The following is a 23,093-nucleotide window of genomic DNA, read 5'->3' as shown; positions in this document are numbered from 1 at the left end:
TCTCATAACTTCACTTTAATTTAATCCTGATAGTCTGTATATTCAATTCATTATAATAACTATTCATGGTGGCTCTAAAATCCGTACTAACCCCTACTCTCTCTTCTGTTTCTTTTTCCGGTTTCTTTATGGTGGTGGCCTTTTATGATTGCATATTTTAATATTAGATACAATTAATCGTGATTAATTCCATACAATTATTCAATTAATTTTTTTAATCAATTCCCAGCCTTAATACTATATATTTTTTTGTTTTGTTCATATATATATATACTGTATATATAAATATTAAACTGATTTATTAATATGTATTATTCACATATGACTACAAAGCCCCTCTTCAGCAGTCATTCTTACCCTGTCTTAATGGCAAACTTCCTTAGCTTATCCTTAATTAGTCATGTATGAATAGTAATCAGTTATTAGAGAAACCTTATGAATTGTAACAGCACAGCTGAAACCTGTTTTTCTGTTCACCAGGGTTGCAAGGATACAGACATTCCTAAAGTTCATTTCTGGGTTCACAAATTGACCAAAATGAAATGCTTTTCTCAAGAATCATGTCAGTTTATTCCATGTGCTAGATTGCCAAGAAACTGAAGATTTCCTACAAAGGTGTCTATCACTGTCTTAAAAGAAGAAGGACAACTGGATCTAACCAGGATAGAAAAAAAAGGAAGACCCAGATGGGTAACTGCACAACAGGATAAGGACACCAGATTCTGTAGTCTGAGAAACAAATGCCCTACAAGTCCTCAGTTGGCTAATTCCTTAATTACATGGTGAATACCGGGGGTTGTCTACAACAGTGAAAAGATGACTCTAAAATTCTGCTTTTCCAGTCATCTTCCATCCAATGTCTATATTCTTCTGCTCATTTTAATCATTTCTTTTTATTTGCCAGTTTCAGATATAGCTTTTTCTTTGAAACTCTGCCTCTAAGGCCATTAACTGTCAGAATGTGCTACTGAAGCATGTGTCAGCCTAGCCATTAACTGCTCTATTGTTCCTCCTATACTATATCATACTTTGCTCCAGTTCCCTGCCAGGTCCAGCAGAGGAGCACTGGGAAAAACCAAAGGCTCAGACTGGTGTGCTTCAAGTGCTCCACGTCAAAGCAAATGATCTCTTTTTGTTTTTACCCTTTAATGAAGGTAGGGTTCTCCTTTATGGGACAAGGCCCATAAAGATAAAGATAAAAGATATGGACAAAAATAAATATAAAGATAAAAAGGTTCAGGAGAGAGGCTTGCTGAACAAGAACCTTTTTAAGATTTTAAATATCTCTGAGAATCAAAGGTAAAATAGGCAGCAGAGACATGATAATTGGGCGATAGCTCACTTTCACTAGAAAATACACTTCGAGTAAGAGCAACTAAACACCAGATGTCATCTAATTAATTAATCTAATGTCAGATGTGTATTCAGGCTTTTTTGCAATCAAATTGTGAAAGGCAGCAGCAAAACTGTCAAGAAGGATCTTTCAGTCTACATAAAGGGTATGTTTTCCCACTGCACTAAACAACATGCAAAAGCATATGCAAAGCAAAAATAGTATTTGAATAAAACCAAATGCCTGTTACCTGTAAGAGTCAGTTAACTTAATGTCAACAAGTTCAGCACAGAACATGTGCAGTGTTATCCTCGACTTAAAATGACAAAGAAGAAATAATACTGACAGTCCTACATGTATTGAAAAATTGTAGCCTAAAGTTATTTTTAATTGAGTGACTATAACTCTGTTTTCACAGAGAGCACCTGTGAATTATACTAGAAAATATGAAATCAAATTTCTAGGTAAATTTCTAGGTAAAACATGTCTGGTCTTTCTTCTTTGAAAGGATGCTAATCATTACTGTGTGCCCCAGCCATATCTCACAGAGAAGGAAATGTAGGCTAAGCTTTTGGTGAGCTGCATGAACTCTAAATAATTTGGATTTCCTGTTACTGTATTTGCATAGGTGCTCCTCCATGCATAAAATAAGTACAGGGGCCTGTCCTAATGTTTTAACCCATGTTTAATAATAAACTCTGATGTGATGAGGCACATTCTAAACATATTAGAATTTTGTAACATCTCCACCAGTGAAGCAGCTCAACATTATGGTGGAAATTGTTATGCATCACACACTATTATGTCAGACCCTGGGTGAATTTCCAGTTATCAAAGTATATGACAGCATTTGATCACAGAATGAGTGCAGATTCACAATGAAACATACAACTACAGTTCTACAATGATGTCTGCTTTACTACCTTAGCAAATGCTGCACCAAGTCCAAGAAAAATTAAAATTTAACTTGAACTAATCAGTCAGACTTGCATTATGAATAACTTTGAGTTAAGGTAAATAATTGGACTAAAGAATTTTGAGAATGTTATGTTATTTTTTGTTAAATTAGTTGATTAGTGGGCCACATTGAAATAGGCTTTAAAATGATCTCTGTTGTGATGTGTACTATTTTCATTTTCAAAACTGGTGATGCAAGATATGCAAAAAATAATGGAACGTTTAATAGCTGTTACATGTTTAGCTTACTTCACTTTCAAAAGAAAGCATCTTTTGAAGTTACAGGGTTATCCTTAGTTGGAGCCTGCCTTGGCAACATCTGGAGCAAGGCAAGGCAAGGCAAAGAGGTCTAACTGGGACACCAGTACATCACAAGACACTATCACACACACTCCTAGACATGAATATATCAAAGTGATTTACCCAACATCTTTGGGATGCGAAAACATGCATATTCTTTACAGATTGAGACGAGACCATTACTTGAATCCTGATTATTAGAGCACTGAGATAGAAATGCTAAACATAGGAAGGCCATATTACACTCACAAAAAATATAACATTTCACTTTAACATTCTGTTAAAACTTAGACTTGTTATACAAAGAAATTACTATGAGCTCAGATTGCTCCATTATTAAGGTAACATAACATTCCTAAATCGGAAAAACCCAGTTCTGGATTGTGGATGGCTGGAGCCATCACACACTCACATTCACATTTACATAGGGCAAATTCAGAATTTTTATAGACCTGACACTAATGTATTTGGGTTGTGGGAAGAAAACCAGAATATCCACAGAAAAGCTCATGCATGTATGGGGGGAACGTGCACACTTCATATAGCCAAATCATTGGGCACAGGATGTGAACCGTGAATGCTGAAATAATGATACAGAAATGCTAACTATTAGCTCCATTACTTTAGCTGGACAATATGAACATATTTTCACAGCAACAATGGATACTTCGGGGTTTTTTCTCTCTGCCCACCTTGCCGTTTAATTCTATTTCTTAAAAACAAACTATCCAAACCTGATCACTTTGATTTTTTTCACACACTGTGGTTTAGAGACATTGCCCAAATGCCCAAACCTTCTAGTCTGGCAACTGTTCTATCTTTATTTGTAAACTTTTCCATACATACCATCACTGGAAAAATTAGTTCTGGTAGAGGGCAGTGCACTTTGAAAAAAAATGTTAGCTGTACAATTAAATAATTTGTTGATGACTTTTTCTAGACCGGTGTTGTTGCAAACAAAACATTATGCATGATGTGTGGGAGTCAGGGAGGAGAGGCTGAATTTGTTGGAACTTAATTGTGACACATTCATACACACATCATCATACAATGTGTACATTTATACTCACCAGTCCACACAGACTTCCCTCAGGACACCAAGTATTAATGCAAAGCAGGGAATTCTTTTTTATTGATCTATCTATCTATCTATCTATCTATCTATCTATCTATCTATCTATCTATCTATCTATCTATCTATCTATCTATCTATGGTTTATAATGTTTGTCTGTATGTTTATCTCCTTGGTCCTCTAGTATTAATAATATGGCTCGATAAATATGGTTAAAGTGTTCAATTTCAAAACTGAAAATGAAAAAAGTGCTTATTGGAATGCAAAACTCTATTGCTTATTCTTGCAAATCCGTGTCATTCTAGTAGATGATGCAGTAGAAAGCTTTACTCTGCAGTTCCAAACAGTTGAAATATGTACACTGGGCAGTCTTACTTCTTTCTCTTGATGCACAACTATTACTATTTTACTTTTGGCCAGTGCAGCTGTAGAATTTTCCTATCGTAGGCATAGCTGTAATTGGTACTTCTAAACCTTATACTATATATATATATATATATATATATATATATATATATATATATATATATATATATATATATATATATATGAAAGTTTTGAGGATATTATTATATATATTACTTTGAAAAGAATGTGGGAAAGGGTGAATCTTCATCCCCCTTGGTGTTTAGATAAGCTTATATTATAACGAAGAGTTGGGGGGGGTTTCCTCCTTGATGTTTCAAGCGTACTGAGGAACATAGGTTAGAAAGGAGCTGGCAGGGCTTAGTGTTGTATTGAGTCAAAATGTGTTTCTACGTTGAGCCTGTAATGTTTAAAAAATGCAGACCCCCAAGCTTTTGACGCCCTAGATGGACCACCTAGTTCACCTAAATGGTAAACCCAGCCTTGCATTTGTCTGATACTTATATGCTAGGCACTTTACATATTTATGATGCCACAGTTTCCAGATGTTACATTTGGAGCCCACACACATAAAGTGACACACTTAGGGTCACACAGTGGGTTGAACTGAATTGGCAGCTGTGTAGCTTTACAATCCAAACCACAAAATGGAGTTTACACCATACTGCCTTATGGGGGCCCCTGGCTGGCTAAATATTACACACGAAATGCTTCAGGGGAGTTTAGGAGGGCTATCTGGTTAATGGACTACTGTATCTCGGTTGGGAAGTGGAACTAAATATGCCACATGAAAAATGCATGTGTCGGCACTCCAGTTTTTTTTTTATATTATGTATTTTGATTTGCATATCACTATCACTGGATTCAATGGCTTTGTCAATGTCAATGTCAATTTATTTATAGAGCACATTTAAAACAACATCAGTAATGCTGCAGTGCTTTACATCAAAACATACAATAAACATAAATAAAATAAATAGAAATAAAGTACAATAAAACAAAATACAGCCAGCTGTGAGTTAAAGAAAAAGAAAGAACATGACTAAGAGCAGGGAAACCATCAGTATCAGTGAAGGTCACTGAAATCTAGAGAATAGAAAACTTGCTTGATGGAAAGTTTCCATAGACACACTGTCAGTTTTTTTCAGTAGGCCTATGTCAAATCATGAACTAAGATTGACATTTAAAATCGGATGACACTGCTACTATTGTCTGTATCTGCAATGGAAGCATGAAGGACTTCAGAGTGTTTCTCTGCGGCTTGATGATTTTAATTGATCGGGAGAACAGTAATGTAAACTTAAAGAAGGGGCGCGTTTTTCCCCCAATAAAAACTGTCTCTTTTATTAAATAATTCAGTTTTGCATAGTCTGATATAGATCACGTTGACAACTTTGGAATGTCTGCTAAAATTGCGACAGGCTCTTTTGTAAAACGGATGGGGGTCAGGTTCAGGAGCGTCACCCATAGCTTGACTTTACAGTATACAACAAACGACTTGCAACAGAACACTTCCTGACACCTAGTATCCTAACTGTGATCCTGAGCCGATTTCCACATGTTCATCTGTGAGATATGTCTATCAAACCCCCCCCCCCCCCCCCCCCCCCCGTCCCCCCTCTCACCCCCACAATAACCCAAGAAAAGAGCACCAAGCCGTCCTGCTGATGACAACCTGGGCAGCATCCCGCGACCCCGGCAGGCCAGCTTTTCTCCGCGCTTTTCTTTTTTTCGTTTTGCACAAGAACAAGAGAGTATCAGCAGGTAAGTGAGTGAAACAAAAAGCCGGTGACATCGATGCCCTCCACTCATTCACCGCTTGAGCCAAATGCCAATTTCTCAGCAGCCACTTCTTCTTTTCTCAGCAGTTTCTACAGAGGAAGTTTGCGAATGCAGGAAGCCGGACGCATTCTCTGCTGTGCCTTTTTGTAGATTTTAATCACCGTAAACTTGTATTATTTTTTTGTCGAGAATGACTGCACTTGCAAAACAGAAAAGGTGCCGATTGCACATGCCTAAGATAGGCATCAAGTTCGATAAAGCTACATGTATCTGCAGTTGGTACCACAAGCGGAGTCGGTATACAAACGTATTTTAACAAAAAGACTACCCGGAGTTCCGCGACCCTCAAGCTAAGATAACGGGCAGTGTCGGCGAGTTGCAGGGTCTTACCGTAAATCAGGAGCGCGGACCGGCGTGTGTCCTCGGAGAGGTGTACTGAGCAGCTCGTATTCCACATTGATGCAGCTTTTGGGAACCGAAGATATGTTGCCAAGTAGCCGATTTTTTTTTTCTTGCAACCTTGGAAAGTTTCCCCACCCCTCCCTTTACAATTCCTGTTTCTAAACTCTGCAGCTAACGACACGCAAGCGTCCGATTGGTTATCTATTTTTACGTGTGCTTTCATTTCAAAAGCGCCCGAATGTTTGTAGTTTCTGTCCGTCTAACTTCATCTTTGAAAATTAACGGCGTAGTCAGGGTGTCTTAGAATAAACAGCAGGTGCGATAGTCAAAAAGCTGCAGAAATGACAATAGTAACGCTTTCGTTTAGATACTCCGAATACTCATTTTACTCTTATGTAACTAGACCTGAACAAAGGCTTCTTTTAGTCTTAAAGATTAAGGTTATAAAGCATTAGGAAATAATAGGCCGTTTATCCCTGCAAAGTGTGGCATTTGATAAGCTGGTAAAATTACTTATGAATATGAAGGATTGATATGTCTTATTCTTAATTATGCAGTATCAGGGGGAATACGTCTTACTTAAGTCACCTCAGACCGTTCTAAAGTAGTTGTTTTATGTAGGCCACATTGCAGAGTTTAATAATCAGTTTACTGATGTCAACACCAAAAGAAGCCTTTGTTAAGGTCTTCTTACATAAGAGTAGACAAGTAATACATGCATTTATGCAGTACTGATACTAAAGTGTTACCAAGAAAACAAATTAACTTTAGCAGAAACAAATGAATGTAACTGTAGAGGGGCAGAGAGGCTAACATACACAATTTGCTGTGAAGTGGTGCATAGATTTATTGAAAAGCGCTTTATGGTATATTGTAGTATGGAAACAAGTCAGCACCACAGGAGGCAAGTCAAAATCACATTTTTTTTGGTGGGGGATACACAATTAAAAATGAATAAAAAAGTAAAACACTGTACCTACAAAGCTCATTTAGGCTCCACCTAAGGGTGTTTTCTTATCCTCATCCTGTATGGCAGGAGAGGCTACAGAAATGTATTCTTAACTAGTAAAAAATACTTTTGGTTTATGGAAGTCACTGTTTAATTTGATATTAAACTTTTTATATGTGTTATCATTCTGATGTGTTTGAAATTTCTAGTGTATACAGTCAGGTCCATATGAATTTGGACAGTTACCAAATTTTCATAATTTTGGTTCTGTACACCACCACAATGGATTTGAAACAAAGCTATTCAGTTGTGATTGAAGTATACACTATCAAGTTTAATTCAAGGCATTTAACACAAACATTGTATGAGCTGTTTAGAAAAGATAGGCATTTTTATATATGGCCCCCTGTTTTCAGGGGCTCAAAAGTATTTGGGCAAACTAGCATAATTATAAATATAATAATAATTTTCAATATTTGGTTGAAAATCCTTTACAGTCAATGACTACCTGAGGTCTGGAACCCATGGCCATCTCCAAGTGCTTGGTTTCCACTCTAGTGATACTTTGCCAGACCTTTGCTGCAGCTGTCTTCAGGTGCTGCTCATTTGTAGGACCTTCTGCCATCAGTTTTGTCTTCAGCAAGTGAAATGCATGTCCAATTGGGTTGAGGTCAGTTGATTGACTTGGTCTTTGAAGAATATTCCACTACTTTGCTTTAAAAAGCAGTTGGCTTTCTTTCGCAGTATGTTTTGGCTCATTGTCCATCAGTACTGTGAAACAGTATTTGGCTGATTCTAACTATTTCAGAATTCATCCTGCTACTTCTGCCAGCAGTCATATCATGAATACACACTAGTGACTGACTTCTATTCGCAGCCATGCATGATCATGCTATAAATTATCCACAGTACTAGCCTGGTGAATTTCTTTTGGTAAAGTATTGTGGGTTTTAGGTGCATAACAGCAAAAGCCTGCCTCACCGCTTTTTTAAGCTTAGCTCTTGAAATTATAAGCAGATTGCCATTAGAAGATCTAAGATTACGATTTGGTGTGTAGGGGGACAGGCATTCCAAAATATAGGGTGGAGCAAGATTATTCAAGGCTTTATAAACCATTAGTAGTATTTTAAAGTCAATTCTAAATGACATTTGTAACCAATGTAACAATGCTAAATCTGGTTAGATGTGTGCAGATGTTCTTTTTCTAGTTAAGATTCTGGCTGCTGCATTCTGCACTAATTGAAGCTGACTGATATTGTTCTTAGGTAGTCCTGTTAGAAGTGTATTGCAATAATCTGAACTAATTTTTCAGTGTCTTGTAAAGTTACAAGAGGCCTAACTTTGAATATATTCCTTAAGTGAAAAAATGCAGTCCTGGTAGTCTGTTTAATATATACAGTAATTTAAAGTTTAGGTCAGAGTCAATATATTGTGAGGTTTCTAAACTCTTTTGGGACTCCCCCCAATGGGAAGACTGCCTATCTGTTGCCGGGGTGACTGCAGGCTCACAGTGCTGCAGCGGCTTACCACCAAAGCATCTCTGAAAAGATTGCGCTCCTGCCATAACCGCCTGTCGTCAATGGGTGATGCAAGGAACATTATAACTGCAGGGAACAGTATTACTTGGCCACTAACCTGGTCACAACCCTGCCTGATTGCTGTGACTGTGTATAGGAGGGAGGTAGATCCCGCTACAATAAATAGCCGTGCTGTTCCTGTTTCAAGGGGAATAAAGTTGGTTTTACTAAAGTAATGAGACTCAGCCTTGTGTTTTGGGGTGCAAGACAATGACACATGAGTCACTATATATATATATATATATATATATATATATATATATATATATATATATATATATATATATATATATATACTAGTCATTTAGCCCATTACAATAACGGGCGCTAGAACAGTAGTGCATAAACATTAGTAGGAACAGTCTATATTAAATGGCAAGAGACTTTGACCTCATTCTTTTTGTTAGTCGTATTTTTCTTTCTTTTGTTGATGTTTACTTGCTGAGCTGACCGTTCCTCGTGGGCTGCCTCCGTGTATTGTGTGTCTAATTTTCTGTGACAGTAATACTGTCTTGTATGGCTCTATTCAATAAGGGCGCGCACAAAAAGGTGAGCTTCAAAAGTGCGACCTCAATTGAGCGTGGCGAATAAAGGCATTCGTAGATAATTTAGTTCAAATGGCTCTGGAATATGTGAAGAGCAACAAAGGTGCAGATCTTTATTTATGCACACCTTTATTCGCTGTGCCCAATTGAGGTCGCCCTTTTGAGGCTCGCCTTTTTGTGCGCGCCCTTATTGAAGGATGCGTGTGCGCGCCCTTATTGAAGGATACCGTCTTGTACGTCCGCTGGCTTGTACGTCCGTAATATACCTTTAATTTTCTCTGGCGGTAATACAGGCGTGCGCGTCGGTAATATGCCTTTAATCTCCTCTGACAGTAGTACTGGCTTGTATGTGGCTGTAATATGCGTCACTGTATTGTGTACCTTTAATTTCCTCTCACAGTAATACTGGTTTGTATTTCCGTAAAACGCCTCTAACTTTCTCTGACAGCAATATCGTGAGTCACTTCATCAGAAGACACCCACACACGGACACCTGGACGCACATAGGGATTTTATATATATAGATGATATATATATATATATATATATACACAGTTTATATATATATATATATATATATATATATATATATATATATATTGTGATAGATGGCTGCACAGTCGGGATGCCTCCGACGTGGAAGGACTGGGAGACCGCCAATACCTTCCCCGGGACGTGAGAGGGCTACCGCCCTGGGGTGCAGGGGAGCCACAAGATCAGAGCTGGGAGGCTCCATCCTGTTGGGGCACGTGGCCACCGCCAGGGGGCGCCCAGACGTTCCAGGAAACATGGATGACAGCACTTCCACAACAGGAAGTGCTGCTAAGCCAGAAGACAGATACACCTGGTGTGCTTCCGGGTGCTCGTGCTGCACTTCCGCCACAACCGGAAGTGCTGCCGGAAGCTCGTCAGGAAGCACTTGGAGCACATCCAGGTACTGTATATATTCAGTGACGTGGATATTTTCTTGTCTCCATCCCGACTTGTGTTTTTCAATCAGCTTTTCAAGGAGTTGCTTAAAGTGTCCTTTTGTCTTCATTGTGTAGTTTAGGCCACAATACTGACTGACCAAATTCTGGACCTTCCAGATAAGGTGCATTTATACTGCAATCAACTGGAACTCCAGACAGCTGATCTAAATTTAAATAATTCTGTGACTTCTAAGACTAATTGACTACACCAATTAAGATTTAGGTGTGTCATATCAAAGATGGTGAATACTTATGCTATCAATTATTTTAAATATTTGAAAATTATGTAGACCACTTTGTAAAGATTTGTTTTCACTTCGACAATTGTCTTTTTTTGTTGATCAATGTCAAAAAATAAAGTTATATCCACTGTGATTCAAAGTTGTATAACAATAAAACTTTCAAGGTATGAATACTTTTTATAGGCACTAGCCAATTAGACATTAGCTTTTTCTCTTGTCTCCTGGACATCCTATAGTATAACATAGGTTGTCCCGGGCAGTGTAATAAGACAACAACATTCTTTAATTCTAATATTTCAACACTCTCAGTATCAGTGGTGTCTTTAAAATGGGCAGGAAAATAGCTTGGAAGTACAGCAGTGGCACCCAGTGCTTCATAAGGATACTGAAAAGAGAAATAGAATAAAGGAGTGTTAGCAATGGTTCATAATGATTGTATTTCTTAGATTTTTTGTATGAAGGACTAACACACAGAGATGCAATAGGCAATACATTCTAATTAGGGTATGCTAGGCTAAACTAGTGAGTATTGAGCCTGGATTTAAAAGCTGTGACAAAAGAGGTATATCTTATATAAGCAGGCAGATCACTCCACAACTTTAGGGCCCTGTAGTTAAGGGCTCAACATAGAGATTGAGTGAGCCATCTGATTAAACAAGGAGCTCAATTAAGGAAAAGTCTGACAATATATTACTGTATCCACTAGCCCCAGGGCTAGGGTTCTTAAATTATAAACCATTCATGCATGATATATACAAAAATACTCATAAAGATTCCCCAAAAGTTAAGTTCCTGCTCATCATAATATTAAATAGCAACAAAAGCTTAACAATCTTGGATACCTCCAAAGGACCCACCTTCACTCTATAGTTCCTGCCTGTCATCTTAGCAACTCCACTTCTGTCTGAGGCGGGATTCAGGCCTGGCAGAAAAGTCCCCCAAAAAGGCAACATTTTCTGAGGGCTTCTGACACCGTAAGTGAATTCAGGATGAAAGGTTCAGTGCCGTACTCCCTCCTGCACTGCCATCTAGTAAGAGAAGGATTTTTCAGGACTGGGATGTTCTCACAATGCTTAAACATTCTGAGATTGGGAAACCCTTCTCAGAGGTCATGGCCAGCTAGTTTGGCCACCTTCTTGGGCATTTTGATGTCCTATATGAAATGGCAGTAATAAGAGAAACATATAATAAAATATTTTACATATATTGACTAGCCCTTATGAAAGCTTTACATTCTCCATTTTTTAAGGTACCATACTTACATGCACAGGCTGAAGGTGACTAACAGAATCATCACAGTGATTGTGACACTCTTATCTTCATATACCTTGAGCCATTTAGTGAAGAGTCAGAATGCACATGGGCATAGAAAAGCCCCAATGAATATGACCCTAACCTGCGCCATGGTGGTATTAACCTGCAGCTGCTATTATAGGGAAATAAGATTAGACAGCAGGTTCATTTTGGACAGTGCAGGTGTCAAAGCATTGCACCTAGAACACTCTCGGTAAAACCTCTGAAACAACCCACCAACCATCGCAAACTCATGTCACAGGGAACCAAATGCAATGGTGTAGTTTTGGATCTGCCAACACTCGATACAGGACATTTTTCATCAATGCCATATTGTCTCACTAGGAGTGGTAGTGCTTTACTGCTAGCTCATACTGGGTGACAGTGGTGCAAAAGGGCTATGGTCTACTCTGCAACCATTCTAATCTTTGCTTAGGCTTCAGGTGTGCTTGTTAGTTCCCCAAACAGCAGCAAGGGAGAGTGTTAGCTGCAGGCCATTGGTCATGTTCCACATATTGACATCTTCTAGACACCAGCTGTGACCTTTTCTTTTGGGTACAGTTAATGAATGTTCACCAACATAGGCCTTTAAAATTACCTTGTAGGCACCCAGTCTGAACTGTGGAGTGTAAAGCCTAAAGCATTCCCATTCAGTGGGCCAAGTGACTTCAGTCTTCTTCAAGATGAGGTGCCAATTGAAGCCTTCTTGGGTTGGTTTGGCTGCTATATAAGTAATATACTTGATTTCTATGTGGAAGCAACAAGAATTGATCAGAGGAGCATATACTGTATATCATTTATTTTGATTTTCAAAAAGCTTTTGATAACATATCTGATGAGAGGCTAGTGATCAATCTAAAATAAGTGGAGGTACAAGGAGCAGTGTGTAGATGGGCACCCAGAAAGCAGAGTCAAAGTGCCAGTTAACTCTATTTCAAATGAGATGGTACAGTTCAGAGATCAGTGCTGAAGCTGTTAATTTTTTACTCATAGATAAAAAGATAATAACTTTATTTGTCCTGGCTTTTTATAGAAGCTCATTAAATATTTTTATTTTTATCAATTTTTATATATATATATTTTATATTTATATATATTATATTATATATATATATATATATATATATATATATATATATATATATTACAATTTATATGTATATATTTTTATAATTTTTTTTATGAATTTTATATGATTTTTTTTTCTTTTAAGTCATTCTGGTGTGTGTTTAGATCAGTGTGTGCATATGTATTTATTTATTTTATTTAGATAGATAGATAGATAGATAGATAGATAGATAGATAGATAGATAGATAGATAGATAGATAGATAGATAGATAGATAGATAGATACTTTATTAATCCCAAGGGGAAATTCACATACTGCAGCAGCAGTATGTGAATTTCCCCTTGGGATTAATAAAGTATCTATCTATCTATCTATCTATCTATCTATCTATCTATCTATCTATCTATCTATCTATCTATCTATCTATCTATCTATCTATCTATCTATCTAAATAAAATAAATAAATACATATGCACACACTGATCTAAACACACACCAGAATGACTTAAAAGAAAAAAAATCATATGCAATTCATAAAAAAAATCTAACTAATAAGTTGGTTTATTTTGAACAAGATGGAATATCAGATTCCTTAGAGCAGGGTTTCCCAAAGTTTCTTTAAGCTAAGGCCTCGCGATACATTATACCTTCTGGTCTCGGCCCCCCACTCATATAAACCAAATGCTGTGAAGTAGAGCATGATCTTGGATTCTTGGTTACTAGTCATATTGCATGATTTTGGCTAATAATAGACCTATTAATCAAAGTAAATGCTTAACTATAGCAGACTATTGACACATACGTGATCAAATGTTTTTTGAAATCTGTAAGCCAGGGATTCTCAATCTTAATTACCATATTTACAGTTGGGTCTTAAATTGTTAAGTACTGAACTCCTATTAGGCAGAAACAACAAAAGGTGACATCTCTTCAATCTCATATCTCTAATATTGCATTTTGGGATTTTTACAAGTGCTGATTGTTTTTTTTTTGTGGATGTGTGTCTTTTAATTTTACTTAAGTTTTACTTAAGTCATTTTTTTAATGAACTAGTTTTTTTAATGTAAGAATAGTAGTGTGGGTCGATGTGGAATAAAAAATTGAATTTATATACTTCTCGTTTACAAAAAAATACACAGTTACATACAGTATGAATTCAGATTAGAAGAAATACTGTATTTACAAGTTACATATTACTACAGTTCAAGAAACACTAAGTCAATATGAAGTCAGAGGCTGCTTCTTGGCTACACTGTTTTGTTTCTAGGCTCTCCCTGTTCCTGCATTTATTTTTTAAGAAAGGGTGAATGTTTTCTGAACATTGAAAACTCAGTCAGAAACAAAAGCTTTCCCCAGTTAAATAATGTTAGTAAACACTAAAAAGAAATGCCAGATTTGTTTATCTTGTTATTAATGATTCTTAACACTCGCCTCTATTCCTCATTGTATATTCTTCTGCATTAGTATGAAAATTTCTACAACTGTTGTAAGATGACACTATGTAGCGCCCGACCCGACACAGACTGGACATGGGAGGCACATGTAAAATAAATAGACTTTTATTTTTCTTCGTCTGTGGGCTACGCCTTCCCTGTACCCACAGGCACAACACAGTCCCAAGCACACAAGTAACAAAGCACAAAAGCAATTTTCTTTTCCTCTCGGCAGCACCACCACTCCTCCCAGGCAACCTTGTCCTCCTCCACCCGACTCTGGCCGCTGAGTGGTGGTTGCTGGCTCCTTTTATAGTTCACACAGAAGTGCTCCAGGTGCTTGATCACCGAGTTCCGGCTGCACTTCTGGGTGTGATGAATGTGCTGCCCACACGGGCTCAGGAGTCCCAAACACAGCAGCCCCTGGCGGTGCCTGCGGGAGCCAACAGGGCTGCACCCAACTCCAATTCCCAGGGAGCCCTGTGGGAAACCGAGGCACTGCTCCACCCCCGGGGGGTGGCCATCTAGTGTCCAGGGGGAGATATTGCACTGTCCAGGGCTGCGCCCCCTGAATATAGTGTGCAGGGGTGTCCCGGCTGGGCATGGACGCCAGCCGCCTGCCACACTGTTAAATAATGATGTCATACTTAACATCCATCCATCCATTTTCCAACCCGCTGAATCCGAACACAGGGTCACGGGGGTCTGCTGGAGCCAATCCCAGCCAACACAGGGCACAAGGCAGGAAACAATCCTGGGCAGGGTGCCAACCCACCGCTGGACACACACAAACACACCCAGACACCAAGCACACACTAGGGCCAATTTAGAATCGCCAATCCACCTAACCTGCATGTCTTTGGACTGTGGGAGGAAACCCACGCAGACACGGGGAGAACATGCACACTCCACGCAGGGAGGACCCGGGAAGCGAACCCAGGTCCCCAGATCACCCAACTGCGAGGCAGCAGCACTACCCACTGAGCCACCGTGCCGCCCATACTTAACATGTTTAACAAAATTAAAAATACTGTAATGTTGGAGGATTGAACTGGAGAGAGGTAATAATAATAATAACAATAAAAATACATTTTATTTATATAGCGCCTCTTTCATGCTCAGGGCGCTTCACAGAATTACAGAAAGAACAGCAGGGTTTATGTAACATTGGATAAAAAAATGTTTATTGAATAAAACACTAAAACAAATAGATACAGGATACTCAAAGCATTAAATAGAATAAAAGACAATAAACCAGAATAAAATACTACATTCAGTACTAAAAGAAGGCCTAGCAGATAACATCGTTTGTGATATAACACACACACAAATTATCCTGAGCATCTGGACAGAGAGGAAGACTGAAAGAGGAGGCAGCATGTCAGGTTACGTTAAACGCCTTCCTGAACAGATGAGTTTTAAGTTGTTTTTTAAAAGAATGAATGGAGTCAGCTGGTCTCATTAATTTCGGGAGGTCATTCCAAAGTCAGGGCGCTATACACCTAAAGGTCCTGTGAACCATAGGGCGCAGGTTAGTGTGGGGCACAACAAGATTGCCAGAATCAGAGGACTGTAGTGGGCGAAGAGGAGCAGAGTGATGGAGAAGGTCACTAATGTAAAGCTTTGTAAGTTAATAATAGAATTGTATATTCAATCCTGTAAGACAATGGAAGCCAGACAGGAAAAGCAGGACGGGTGTTATGTGCTCACTGTTGTTGGTTCATGTAATGACTCTTGCAGCAGAGTTTTGAATCAACTCTGATTTGTACACTGATTATGAAGGCTAACAGGATGGTAGGTTACATAGTATATTGTGACAAGTACAAATTAAGAGACGGTATGCCCAAGCTATGCAACACCCTAGAATATTGTGTGGAGTTGGTGTTGGCTTAATAAAAAAGATATAATCATGCTATAGAAAGTCCAGAGAAAAAAAAAATAGACTAATACTTGAATTGTAGGTTGTAAACTACAAGAAAAGATTGATCGAGTTCCATTTATTCATAATTTTAAAAGGAAATAATAGAGTGGATGTCATCTGATACTTCAAAATGAGTTGTTCAACTTAAACATGGTAGCACAGATGAATGCTGACTAAGGATATATTTTTCACTAATTTTAGCTAGGTTTTCTTCACAGAGAATCATAGATATGTGGAATAAGTTACCAGGTAGTATGGTAGAGATTAGTACTTTGGGGACTTCCACATTTCACCATGATGATATTTTACAGAGTTTAGATGAAGAAGGCTTATTCTCTTCAAAATTCGAATGTTCTTTTACCCCAGGCAACCTCTTACATAATGAATGCTCAGTAGTGTGATCAAAATGAAAATGGACTCTCATCACTCAGATACTGCACCAGATGCATCCATTATTCTTCATCATTGGCTGAAAAATATCCATTATGCTTTCCAGCAACTGTCTGCATCTCTCAGCTATTGAAACTGTACATGTTTATTTGCTTCATACAACAGTTCTCCACACTTTTTATAAATGTTGCCTGGATTGCATGAGTGCATCTGATACAGCTGTAAAATCAGAAAATGAAGTATGTAGTGAGGGACTGCCATTGTGACATACTGCCATCTTTTTCTGGATGGAGAGAAAATCGACCAACTCTCTCCTCCACCCACGAACCTAGCTAAATAGGATTTTGCCTTCTTTATCATGTGGGATGGCTTCTCTGATTATGCAACTCCTGATAACTACTCTCTCATGTCCCATGATGACCTGTTTATCCTCCTTTCCCTTTAAAAGTTGACATTTCTTCCTTCACTGGAGTTCAACTCCACACACACAACTCAAGATAAACATACTCGGATAGCTTAGAATGGGATTTAAAATGTACGCCAACAACCAAATGATACTAGCTAGGAAAATCAAGATAACTCTCATTTAGGAAAATACAGTACATTTACATATGTGAGAGGTGCAGTGGAGACCAGGGTTCATGACCAGGGTCCTCCTTGCATGGGTTGCATGTTATCCCCGGGGTTTCCTCTGGGTGCTCCAGTTTCCTCCCACAGTCCAAAGACAAGGAGGCTAGGTGAATTGGCATTATCCTAAATTGGAGGTAGTATGTGGATGGGGTGTGTGTGTTTGCCCTGTGATGGACTGGTGCCCTGCCTAGGGTTTGTTCCTGCCTTGCGCCCTGTGCTAGCTGGGATAGGGTTCAGTGGACCCCCATGACCCTGTTCAGGACTTGGTGGGTTATAAAATGAGTGACTGATTTATGTATGTACTGTACATTGTTTCAATGAATTTATTTAATTATTTGTATATAATGTAACAGTTGTGAGAATCTGTTACAAATGATGCAGATCAGACAGCACTCCACACTACAAAGCAACAGCAGCCTTCCAGGCCGGGAAGACTGAGATTACCACAGGTGTGGATGTGATAGAGAGTTACAATATGAAGTATGTGTCTGTCCCTTTGTTAAATAATTAAGAAACTGTGTAGCATCAAGTTAGAAAAACAGTATTTTATTTTTAATCTACAAATTGGCTTCAGTAGTTTTTATTATAGTAACTTATGTGTGAATAAATACAATTAATTTTATATTCACTTCTTTGTAGGGGATTAGAAAAGGTGTTTCCTAAAATGAAACTATTTTGCAGAAGCAATTAAATCCAATAAATTGTGTATCTTTCTAAAAATTACTAGTAGTAATTATGAGGAGAATCTTTTTTTTGTAATTCTAGGGGGCTTTGCCCCCTGCTCACTTTGCTTGCCAACCCCTGGGCTTGCGCTACACGCTAGCCTCTTGAATTCATCCGACCCTCGACTTTAACAAGGGCCCCAGTCCCTGAACTAGCCACACAGCCCCACAGCATGATGGAACCTCCACCAAATTTGATAGTTGGTAGCAGGTGTTTTTCTTGGAATGCAGTGTTCTTCTTCCGCCATGCAAAGCGCTTTTTGTTATGACCAAATAACTCAATTTTTGTCTCATCAGTCCAAAGCACTTTGTTCCAAAATGAATCTGGCTTGTCTAAATGAGCATTTGCTTACAGCAAGCGATTTTGATTCTGTGTTTGGACTTTCATCGTGACAACGCAATGTATAATTGCCCGTGATTGAATTTTCTTTCTTTCTCTCTATTAAATAAAACGACTTTTTCAAATGTTTAGCTCTGAGATTTATTAATTGTCTTTGCAAAAGCTATTCTAACAGGAAACTGTTAACATTTTAATACGAATGGCATATCAGGATCTCCTTTGTTGTGTAATGTTATCCGCAGAAGATTTACTACATTACCTTTCTTGGATACATCCTTCTTTCTACAGTAATTTGTGCGGTGGAAGACCGGACGGTGTTAACGGTTATAGATATTCTTCGGGATATTGTACGTTGATGTTTTCATGTTCCACACGATCACCACCAACTGTTTCAGCATAGTCTATTGATATGCATTTAACTAATTTGCTGTGTAACCGATCGACATTTTTGGAGATAATTATTCGTTTGACTTCATCATTTCTCGGTGCTAGGATTGCCTGTGTACTCATTTTTTCTGTTGATAACCCTTTGTGATGAAATTCTTCAATAAGAATTGGACATAATATGTCTTCTTTAATTGGGAACATAAAGTGAGGAAAATGTTAAAATTTACAAGAGCTGGGAGAGCAGAAACTGTGTCTGTCAAAAGCATTCACACGAATGAGAGGTGAGAGTACCATGTGCATGACATGAAAAAAATCTCATGGCCAAAGTCTTGCAGGACTTGAAAAAATCTCTTCAAAAAAGTCTTGTCTCGTCGCAGGATTTTTTTATATAATAGAGAGAAATAATTCACAACACTCACATAAGTATTGCATTATTTTTAGAAGTAGTTAAGTGCTCATCACCATTTTTCATGAGACAGATAAATACGATCAATCTGTTTGAAATCATGTGAGCTATTATGTCAAAAGCAAGAAAAAAAATCCTATTATTTTTAAGATGCATTTATTCCTTCACAGAATTGCAGTGGTGTCAGGAAGGAATCATTCCTAAAAAGAGCTAAAGTCCATCTCAGGACATATCAACTTAGGCACTCATGCCAGGCCGATTCAGATATGCCAATCATCTTAACCTGCATGCCTTTGGGATATGTTAGGAAGCAGAAGCACCCAGAAAAAGAAAAAAAAAAACATGCAGGCCTGAAAAGAAGGTGCAAATTGCACCCACACAGTGACCTGTTTGGGGTTTGACCCTGGTATCTGGGACTGTGAGGCAGTTCTACTATCCACTGCCAACTGTGTAAAGGTGGACTTTTGAGTACATGTATACAGAGAATAGCAGACCAGAGAAACCTGAGCCCACGTTGTGTCAACCCATACTAACTGAATGTGAATCACTCCTCGGGACTGCAATGCACTCTTCCATCTGATGCTACTCAGAGGTTAAACTGATGGAGATGGAAAGCAAATAGGATTTTAGGAGGTCCTGTATGTACAACATTTACCCCACACCTTATTCATTCCCAGTACTCTTCAGTTAACAATTGCACACTTGCATCCAACAAATGCATCTACACATACATGCAGGGACCACATCCCACCACTTCACATTATCCCGGTCCTCATGCTGCTGCATCTACAAATATAATGGCAGTCCGCATTATTAAATATTTTGCTAAAAATACAGCATTAAAAGGGCTGAAAAAATGCACCAATTTTCATGCAAAAGGCTAAAATGAGAAATTAAGTCAGGAAAAGGAAGCAAACAGCACAGCAGGGTCAAATAATTTTGACACTTGAATGCCCTGATACTGAGACTAATAAACTGGCTCCAACTATGTTGATGGAAAAAACAATGTGGAAATAAAAAATGCAACATGGTGAGAACCAATGAGGTACCTGCACCTTTGAACTAAGGCCTCCCATTAATAAAAACACGTGAGAATAATTATGTGACTGGTTTTAATTCACAGTTAAGTGGAAACTACAATATAGAATAATTACAGTATATATAGTACCAATAACAAGCTTTCACCCCTTGGACACTTTTCTGATTTTGTTGTTACAATCTGGAATTTTAATACTTGATTTTTCTGCCTTTTTAGCTTAAACTTGTATAATATCAAAGTAAAAAAAAAAACCAAAAGTGTAGAAATCTTTATAAATTAATGTCTTAAAATTATAAAGTGCTAGGGAGATAAAACATAGCAGAGATAAGAAGACATGGGAAGTTCCAGTCAAACGTGACAAAAGGTACTGATCAAACCCAGTTGATGGGCTCCAATGCCCTATGATACTGTGTGCTTTTTGGGTGCTGGCATCTGTTATACATTTTCCATCACTAAATACTCAGGCATGTAGTTCATTACATTAGATCAGGGGTCTCCCACGTCGCTTGCGAGCTACTGGTAGATCGTAAACCCTATCCAAGTAGCTCACCAAAGGGTTAATGAATCCTACATAAATTTGAAAACTTGATTAGTCAAATTAGGGGTGGGCAATCTTTCCAAAACATCATATCATGACCCTTTTAACACAAAATCACGATCCACAATCTGAATCGCAATCTATCTTTTCAATGTGGCATACAATTAAGAGAATATCCGGACTCAAACTCGGCAAGACCCAAGTAACACTTTATTTTAAATATCAAACAAATTTGAATTCAATTATTCTCTCGTTCGCTAGCTAAGCGAAATTAAGGAATTTGCCCCGAAGCTGCCGAGTCGGTGAGGAAGGCCCCTCCCCTCAGCCTGCTGCATGTCTCTGGGATTCACGCAAATAAATCAGTACCGCAAGTGAACTATGATACATAGCAAAATGAGAGAAGTTGCAAAATCAGCCGGAATGTTCAAGCAAATTATAGAAAAAAACGATCTAAATCCATTAAGTAGTTCTCTCGTGAAAAGTGGACAGACATACAAAAAGAGAGACATTGGATTTTATATATTATATATTAGTAAACCTTCAAAATAATGTGCAGTTAAAGTCTCAACAGCATTCTTAGCATTTCTGGAGCTTAGTAGAGACAGATAACTATAAGAATCTTCACCAAGCAGCTCTGAAAATGTCTGCTTTGTTTGGATCTACTTACATACCTCTGTGAGTCTGCCTTTTCTGACATGAATGTCATAAAATCAAAGTTCAGTACAAGACTGACAGATGAACACTTAAATGACTCCATAAGAGTGAACCTAAGTGGCTAAACTCCACCATACACCTCTCTTGTTGACTCTATGCAGTGCCAGTCATCTAACTAAAAAACACATCACTCATGCAATGTGATTACTCTTGTGAAGTCAAACAGTGACATGGAACAGAATGACAAATGAATACGTAATATCTGTGTATTTGTAATTGCATTGTTTTGTTTTGACAGCATTCATGTTTTAATTCAATAGTGTGAGATACACTAGAAAATGCATAGACATACAAAATGCACTTGCAGGTGAACTAAATATATTTTTGTGATGTTTAAATGCAAAATGTGAGTTGTGGACACCAACATTTTGTAAATGTTCAGGCAAAACAAGCTTATTCAGTTTGGGTTGAAATAAGCTAGAGAATAAATGTTAGAAAACATGAGTAGCTCTCTGCTGTTTTCACTTTGTAAAAGTAGCTCTCAGGGGAAAAAAGGTTGGAGACCCCTGCATTAGATTGTTCAATTTGTTGGGGCAGCTGTGGGTGATTAGGCAATCGAGAAATTGTGATAAGCAGTTGCCAAAGGTAGAGACAATCAGTCAGCGATGACCAGCACTGTTACATCAAACTGATGGTATGCTTGCATTGTAAAGGTGTATTTTTTTTGCCACAAATGAGAGATGTGTAAAGTCATAAATCACAAAAATTTTGTGAAAGTTCATCTCAGACTGAGTTTCAGTAGCCTACTATGCACTCTTTCCTTGTTCAAAAGCATAGTAAAATATTGTGTGGGTCACAGACTCGCATAAGAGAGATGGAGGGGAGTCCAGGTTTCTGAGAAAATCAGCTTTATTGTTGTGAAGACAGGAACAGTCTCAAGCATTTTTATTCAAATGGGAGCTGTCATTTTCATCACTCAAACACTTAGCAAGCTAGCAGTGACACTGACAGTCTTCCTGCTTTAGCTCCCTTCTTCAGATTAAAAGAACAGATACTCACCTTCATGAAGCAGGTTCAGTGGCTGTGTCAGCAGCTGCAGCAAACACTTTCTAGAAGAGAGATGATGGAAACTGAGCATCTATATTACTAAACGACAGTTTAATTTATGCACGGCGGACGCACCGAAGCGCATGCGCACTGCGCCGCAGCGCCCCAGAATCAAACCCAGCGGCTTCCCAGAGTCAGTAGGTGGCGCCCAAACAACACAACCTGTAAACTAAACTTGCTCTAATCCACTGTGCCAGCAGTCGGTGTCAGCAGAGGCAAAGGAGTCACGGCTCCAAATGGAAAGAGCTCAACGATTTGTAATGCAAAACCGAGCCCGTAGTTCCCAGAGTCAGAGCGTAGCGCCCAAACACCACAACCTATAAACTACACCTGCTCTAATCCACTGTGCCAGCAGTCAGTGTGTGTAAGTTGGAGTATGCTTCCTAACAGTAAACGACTTCTACCTAATGACACAGCCACAGAACAACAAAGACGAGACCGCATGGATAAAAACAATACACGGAGGCTCCTACGATGCGCTTCAGACACACCAGAAGCAAAGACGTCACGGCTCCACAATGAAAGAGCTCAACTAGCGGAAATACAAAACGAGCCCGTATGGATAAACACAATGAACGAATGCGCCCACAACGCGCTTCTGACACAGCAGAGGCAAAGGAGTCATGGCTCCAAATGGAAGGAGCTCAATGATTAGTAATACAAACAC

The 23,093-nt window shown here is 38.5% G+C and overlaps 1 protein-coding gene across 1 annotated transcript in view; it reads right to left on the bottom strand.

Moving 5' to 3' along the window:
• The window catches only part of pik3cg (phosphatidylinositol-4,5-bisphosphate 3-kinase, catalytic subunit gamma), a 56,730-nt gene extending 50,214 nt beyond the window's left edge, over positions 1-6,516 (bottom strand). Inside the window, exon 1 of the mRNA XM_028812919.2 lies at positions 6,202-6,516. The gene's annotated coding sequence lies outside the window, so the exon portion shown is untranslated. The remainder of the gene's footprint in view (positions 1-6,201) is intronic.
• Between the last annotated feature and the right edge of the window lie 16,577 nt (positions 6,517-23,093).

This window comes from Erpetoichthys calabaricus, chromosome 1 (genome assembly GCF_900747795.2).
Source record: "Erpetoichthys calabaricus chromosome 1, fErpCal1.3, whole genome shotgun sequence".
Taxonomy (NCBI): Eukaryota; Metazoa; Chordata; class Cladistia; order Polypteriformes; family Polypteridae; genus Erpetoichthys; species Erpetoichthys calabaricus.
The sequence above is the reverse complement of the archived record's forward strand: the minus strand, read 5'-3'. Positions and strand labels throughout refer to the sequence as shown.